We start from the raw sequence: 7805 nt of genomic DNA, 5'->3' as shown, positions 1-7805 counted from the left end.
CTATATTATTATAATCTATAAAATGAATAAAAAATTAGATTAAATGAGAAAATAGGTATAGTGTTTTGTTTTTTAAACGTGTAAGATAGATAAAGTAAATAATAAACACTTTATTTTTAAAAATTAAATTTTAGACCTCGTATTTTATCAAAATGTTAAATATAGGAATGAATAGATCGATTATTTGAACATTGTATTTTGGCCAATTACACGTTTTGACCCTTTATTTTTAAAAATTAACCTTTTGACCATGTATTTATTCAAAATGTTCAAAATTCTTTATAAAATTAAATTATATATATGATTTATGTTTTCTGTAAGGGTTCACACCATTTTGAACCTTGTATTTTAGCCGATTACCCGTTGGGATATTTATTTTTAAAAATTAACTTGTGGACCTCAAGTTTTGTTAAAAGGTTAAAAATAGGAATAGATATATCGGTTGTTTGAACACTATATTTTGGCCGATTACTCGTTTTCACTCTTTATTTTTAAAAATTAACTTTTGGACCATGTATTTATTCAAAGTGTTAAAAGTTCTTTTTAAAAAGTAAATTATATAAATATATAATTATCCATATATTTTATGTTTTCTATAAGGGTTCACACTATTTTGAACTTTGTATTTTAGCCGATTACCCGTTTTGACTCTTTATTTTTTAAAATTAACTTATGGACCTTGTGTTTTGTCAAAAGGTTAATTACCCGTTTGGATCATTTATTGTTAAAAATTAACATTTGGATCTCGTGTTTTGTCAAAATGTTAAAAATACAAATAGATAGATTATTTATTTATTATTATCATATATAGATATTTTTAATTGACATCTATTCTTATTATTATTAAAATCAAAATGAGAAAAAAGAGAAAATAGATGGAGTATTTTCCTTAATTACTTAATAACCATAAATTAGAAAAGTAAAATAAAAAATGATAGAGTAAATAATAATGTCTTGTAAATATCTTATTTAAATTTAAAAAACATGTAACTACATATTTTTTAAGTACATTTTTTTAAAAAAATTACTACATTATTATAATCTATCAAATGAATAAAAAATAGATTAAAGGAGAAAATAAATAGAGTGTTTGGGAGCAATTTTAGTTTTTTAAACGTGTAAAATAGATAGAGTAAATAATATCTTGTAAATATCTTATTTAAATTTAAAAAACATATAACGACTTACATTTTTTAAAATTACTATATTATTATAATCTATAAAATGAATAAAAAATTAAATTAGAGGAGAAAATAGATAGAGTGTTTTAGAGCAATTTTAGAAATTAATATATTATTATAATCTATAAAATGAATAAAAAATTTAGATTAAATGAGAAAATAGATATAGTGCTTTGGAGCAATTTTAGTTTTTTAAACATGTAAAATAAATAAAGTAAATAATAATATCTTGTAAATATCTTATTTAAATTTAACAAATATGTAACTACTTACGTTTTTTAAAATATACTATATTATTATAATCTATAAAATGAATAAAAATATAGTTTAAAGGAAAATAGATAAAGTGTTTTAGAGCAATTTTAGAAATTACTACATTATTATAATCTATAAAATGAATAAAAAAATTAGATTAAAGGAGAAAATAGGTAGAGTATTTTGTTCTTTAAACGTGTAAAATAGATAGAGTAAATAATATCTTGTAAATATCTTATTTAAATTTAAAAATATGTAACTACTTACATTTTTTTAAATAACTATATTATTATAATCTATAAAATGGATAAAAAATTAGATTAAAGGAGAAAATAGATAAACTGCTTTAGAGCAATTTTAGTTTTTTAAAAGTATAAAATAGATAGAGTAAATAATAATATCGTGTAAATATCTTATTTAAATTTAAAAAATGTGTAACTACTTATATTTTTTTTTTAAAATTACTATATTATTATAATCTATAAAATGAATAAAAAATTATATTAAAGGAGAAAATAGATAGAGTGTTTTAGGACAATTTTAGAGTATCAAATCATATCCTTGAAGCTCTCATTTATATAATATATAGATAGATATGTAGATTTCAATTAATGAATTAATTTAAGTCAAATTATATATGAATTAGATAGATATTTTTATTTTTTTAATAAAAAATATGAAAAATGAGAAAATAGAAAAAATATTTTGAAGTAATTTTAATAAATAAAAATAATTTATCATAACTATATAAATAAATATTTCAAATTTAAATATCTTTCATTTCAATTAATGAATTAATTTGTTTTAAATTATATATGAATTAGATATATATTTTTATTTTTTTGAATAAAAAATATAAAAAATGAGAAAATATTAAAAATATTTTGGAGTAACTTTAATTAATAAAAATAAGTTATCGTAACTATATATATATATTTCTAATTTAAATATCTCTCATTTCAATTAATGAGTTAATTTAATTCAAATTATATATGAAATAGATATATATTTTTATTATTTTTAATTAAAAAATGTGAAAAAATGATAAAATAGAAAAAAATACTTTGGAGTAATTTTAGAGTACCACATCATCTCCTTGAAGCTCTCATATATATATATATATATATATATAAATTTTAATTTTTTTAAAAAAATATACAAAAAATGAGAAATAGAAAAAATAATTTTGAGAAATTTTAATTAACAAAAATAAGTTATCGTAACTATATATATAAATATTTTGAATTTAAATATCTTTAATTTCAATTTTTAATTAATACAAATAAGTTATCGTTACTATATATAAATTTAAATATTTTTCATTTCAATTAATGAATTAATTTAATTCAAATTATATATGAATTAGATAGATATTTTTATTTTTTTTAATTAAAAATTTTGAAAAAATGAGAAAATAGAAAATTACTTTGGACTAACTTTAGACTACTACATTGAAGCTCTCATTTATATATATATATATTTATATATCTATTAATTATTTTTATTAAATTTGTATTATTGTCATATAAATTCCAAATAAACAAACAATATTATATATAAAAGAATGACATTATTACACCCAGATTTCGAGCCTTGAGAGTTGTGATCTCGAAAGCTGGATTCGTCAGGTGTGAGCTCGCAATATCTAGAATATATGTTTGCAACCTAGGCGTCGAATCTTCATAGTTGGTGGCAACCTCGAAGATAGGTAACCTCGAAGTCCTTATAAGCTCGAAAGACAGAACATCGGAAGGTGTCCATTGTCAGATGACCTCGGATCAAGTGGCCCAAACTTGGCATGAGTGTGAGCTCGGGGTAAGGCAGCATCGGTGGTACTTACCCTTTCCGAACTGATTTCGGGAAAACAAGACAACTTGTACTTCGCTCAGAGACTTAGACGGGCATGATGCTGATTGCTGATCTCGAACGACTTAATAGATCACTTGAAGGGACACAGTCCATGCATTCAAGAGATATTATTGTTGTAACTTCCCTACAATAAAGGGATATTCATTAGTCGATTACACGCCCCCTGGTCTTCAGGGGACGTTTCCTTGTATATAGGAGTTACAGGCTTTAAAGCCATTAAATTTATTAATATACGGAATAACTTCCCTGAATGTGTGGGATAGTATTCTGAGACTTCCTCTATAAATAGAGAAGTCATGTACCTTTGTAAAGGACCGAAATTTTGTGATCTTGAGAGAAACTCTGGAGAATTCATCCCTGAAGGATTTCCAGAAATTTTCTAAGTTCTAATAACAAAGACTCGTGGACTAGGCAGAGTTAACTACTGAACCACGCAAAAAACTCTCCTTGTTTTATTGTGTTTTTCTGGCCATAATTCTTTACTGTTTACATGCTCTACATTTTAAGTTGACGAAAAACGGCGTCAACAGTTTGGTGCTTTCATTTAGAGCCTTAAGCAGTGCAATCCCTGAACAGTTATGGCCGCAAACGATCAAAACATTCCTAAAGAAAGCTATCCAAGACGCCCTGGGAAGCAGCCAATGGTAAACCCAGATACTGAAGAGAGAAGCGAGTCCTCCGATTCTCGGGGACCTCCAGCACCTCCAACCCCAAGGGATGAGGATATGTACTACAATCCTGAACGATACGTCCCCATTGTGGAACTTGAAAACCAACAGCTGAAAAAACAATTGGCTGAAGCCAATAAGCGGAATGAGGAGTTGGCTAGGTTAGCCGCAGAGGCTCAGGCGACTCAGCCCCCACCTCCGCGTGAGAACCAAGCCCCTCCTCCGAGGGACGTGCATGTTCCTCCCCGCAGGCCTCGTGGACGTCCTCGAAAAAATGCTGCCAAGAGGAGGCAAGAGCAACCTCCGGCACCAGCAGAGCAATCCGCTCCCTCGAGACCCCGAAGAAGTACCCGAGCTAAGGCTCCGGTTAATTCAACTGCAGAGGTACCAGCGGGAACTGGGAATAATCGAGCCCCTACAGAGGCTCGGACTCAGATCCCTGGTAACACGCAGAATGTCACCGACCCATCTCGGGCCAACTCTGGACTGTCTAGGCCTCGAAATTGGTGGCAGCCACCGTCACCCATACGATTCCCTCCATCGCCTATAAGATACCCTTCACCGCCTCGCAGGAATGCTCAACCAGTTCGAGATGGTGAGGAAAGACGTACAGGAAGGAGGCAAGGCAACAGAGAAGCCTTCAGGGAGCGGAGAGGCACCCAATCTACAAGAAGTGAAATGTCCCGGTCTCGCACTGCAAAGACGAGGCAGCATGAAAGAGACCCATCTCGAAATAATCATGCGACGAGTCTTACCAGTGACGACTTAGGAGATACTAGATCAGTCAATATGTATGATCGAGATCGAAAGAATACTAGGAACCACAAGAATCGCTCCGACCTGCGGGAACACTTGAATCAGAATCGGGGTAATGTTAACCCATCAAACCCGGACCTAAGAGATCGCCTAAATGGGCGTAAAGATCCCTTGCGAAGGCGCGAGCCTGGAATTGTGATCAATGATAACCAATTTTAGGCAAGACCCCTCGCGGACCCAGTCCAGGAAAGAATTGAAGAGTTGGAAAAGCCCTTCAGACTTTTGCAAAATGAGCAAGGTCGGAGTCGGCATGAGGATTCTGACGAGGAGCTCGAACCGTTCGCTCCCCATATTTCCAACACTCTGTTTCCTCAGGGATTTTGGATCTCTCATATCCAAACTTTTGAGGGAAAGTCCGACCCATATAGCCATCTGAGTACATTCAATACCATAATGAGAGCAAGTAACGTGGGTTATGAGCTCAGATGCATGTTATTTCCAGCATCGCTTATGGGACCAGCCAAATGCTGGTTCGAGAAATATAAAAGACATTCAATCACTTCTTGGGATCAGCTATCAAAGGACTTCAAGAAGCAGTTCAGAGCCATGATGGGGGTTAGACCTGAGGCATTGTAACGACCTAAATTTTCTAATAAGGCTTGGAGCCTTGATTAGTGTGCCTGGAGGGCAATAATTGTTATATTGCATTAATTTATGTGAATTTAAATGATTATGTGGTTAGTATGCATGTTTAGGTGAAATAAATATGCATGTGGACCCCGTTTGTACGATAGGGGTAAATTGGTAATTTTAGCCCGCTGAGGGCGTATATGTGATAATTGTATTATGTGATTTGTACCTCATGAGAGTGGTGTTATTATTGTGATGCACATGCCAAGACGGTCCTGGAGAGCTAGTTAACTCAAAATTCACAACGGGATTTTATACCCGGCTCGGGAGGAGCCTAGGGGTATTTCGGGGATTTTGTAACTTAGTTCTTGAGAGATTATGGTAACTGGTAATATGGTAACTTATGTAACTGTTAGTAACCATAGAGAGTAACAGGTTTAGATGGAGAAATGGTAGAATTGTAATGGATAGGAAATGACAAGTAAGCCCTTGAGGTTTAGTTAGGAAAGGATAGGTAAGGAGGGGTAAAATGGTCATTTGGCAAGGGGTTTAGACAAATTGCAGCTGGGTTATATGGGGTACTCGGTTTAGGCTTGTCATTGTTTGGTTTTGATAAAATTAGAAGAGAAGAAGAGAAAAACTAGAAGAAGAAAAGCTAGGGCAAGAAGAAGAAGAAGAGGAGAAGGAGCTGAAATTTGGAGACTTGGAGATGAATCAAGGAAGCAAAGGGTGAATTCTCCACTTAAGGTAAGGATTCTATGTAAATTTAAGGCTTGTTTCTGTTTTGATTTGAGAAATTTAAATGCATGAGTTAAGTTTTTAAGTTTTGGTTGAGTTTGCTAAAATTAGAAATCAAAGGGTAGATTTTGGGTGCGATTGTGTTTTGATCTTGATACTAGTGTTTATGGGTTATTAGGTGGTTCATTTGAGGTTTTAAATTGATCTTGGGGTTTAAGTATTTGTTGGGGATGATTTGGAGGGGTATTGGCTCGGGGAAATGCAGAGGAAAAAACCCAGATTTCTGGGTTCGCGAAGGAGCGTCGCGGCCCTGTTCTTGGGTGTCGCGGCGTGAGGCTGTTTACAGTCAAGGGAACTTTCTGACTTCTCTGGGCGCCGCGGCCCTTGCGGGTAGCGCCGCGGCGCTACGCCTTTTTCAGGACATGAAAATTTACAATTTTGAGCCTTTGCTCCGGGGGTTTGGGGGATGTTTCCAATGTATTGTTTTAGGAATTTGGAGGTCCCGAGAGTACGGGATTGGTACCGGAAAGTGGTTCTGGAATTGGTTAGTATTAAAAAGTGTTTTGTGTGTGTTGTAACTAGGGTTTCGGCGAGGCTCAAGTTAGAGGACCGTGCTCGTGACTTTGGTGCACTGTGAAGCTCGGGATACAGGTAAGGAAAACTGTAGCACCCGTAGGACAGGGCATGGACCCATAGTGTTAATGCAGGGCACGGCCCTAAATGGTATTACATGATTATGGTATAGTTTTTATTGAATTGTTATATGTTTGAATGTTATTTGAATTATACTATATGTGATTATAGTAGCGAGAACGGCAAAGGTGTCGAGAACGGTTAATGAGCCGAGAACGGCAGCGGGGCCGGAAGTAACACTTAGCACATGGGATGCTTATAGTCAGGGTAGGACCCAGTGGATAAATGGGATATCCTTACGGTGAGGACCGAAACCCCAGGCTTTGGTAAGGCTTCTGGGGCGGCATGGCCGTGTTTTCTTAGTTGATGGCTGACCTGTTTATCTGTGGATTACTGGATATGTTAACTGTTTAATTTGCACACGTCATGAACTGTATGAGTTTTCTTGCTAGGCTTCGGCTCACGGGTGCTCTGTGTTGCAGGTGAGGGCATAGAATGAGTCAATCAGCCATGAGTACGGAGAGCATGAAGCGACGCGTACATGTTTGGCCTGCCTGACTGCTTTGGTTGGGGGTATTTACGAAAAATGGATGTAATAATCTGTGATTTTAATAACTAATCAACTGTAAACTTATTTTAAGTTGTAAATAGTTTTCAAACCTTATTTTGGGATCCCGGATGTTATATACTTGAAGTTTTCAATAAAGTATAGCATTTTCAAAAGATTACAGCCTTAACTTTTGCTTAGTCACACTTTGGTTTTAAAAACCTCGGTAACGAGTTCTTTGCACTAAGTTTCTTTTAAAAACTCACGTGGTAACGGCTCTAAGGGAGTAGGGCGTTACACATCAACTCTGACTAACGTTCGGCAGCAGCCAGGCGAGACATTGAAAAGTTACCTTACGAGGTTTAACTTGGAAGTTGCCCAAGCTCGAAATGTGGATGACGGCAGTCATCTAATGGCTGTCCAGGCTGGAGTAATGTCAGGAAGTGCTCTCTGGGACAATATGCAGAGAAAACCGGTGAGGTTCCTAATCGAGTTTAATAAACGAGCTCAGAGGTTTGTCAATGTAGA

The sequence above is a fragment of the Humulus lupulus genome, chromosome 6 (genome assembly GCF_963169125.1).
Source record: "Humulus lupulus chromosome 6, drHumLupu1.1, whole genome shotgun sequence".
NCBI classification, from domain to species: domain Eukaryota; kingdom Viridiplantae; phylum Streptophyta; class Magnoliopsida; order Rosales; family Cannabaceae; genus Humulus; species Humulus lupulus.
This window is presented reverse-complemented; position numbering follows the sequence as displayed.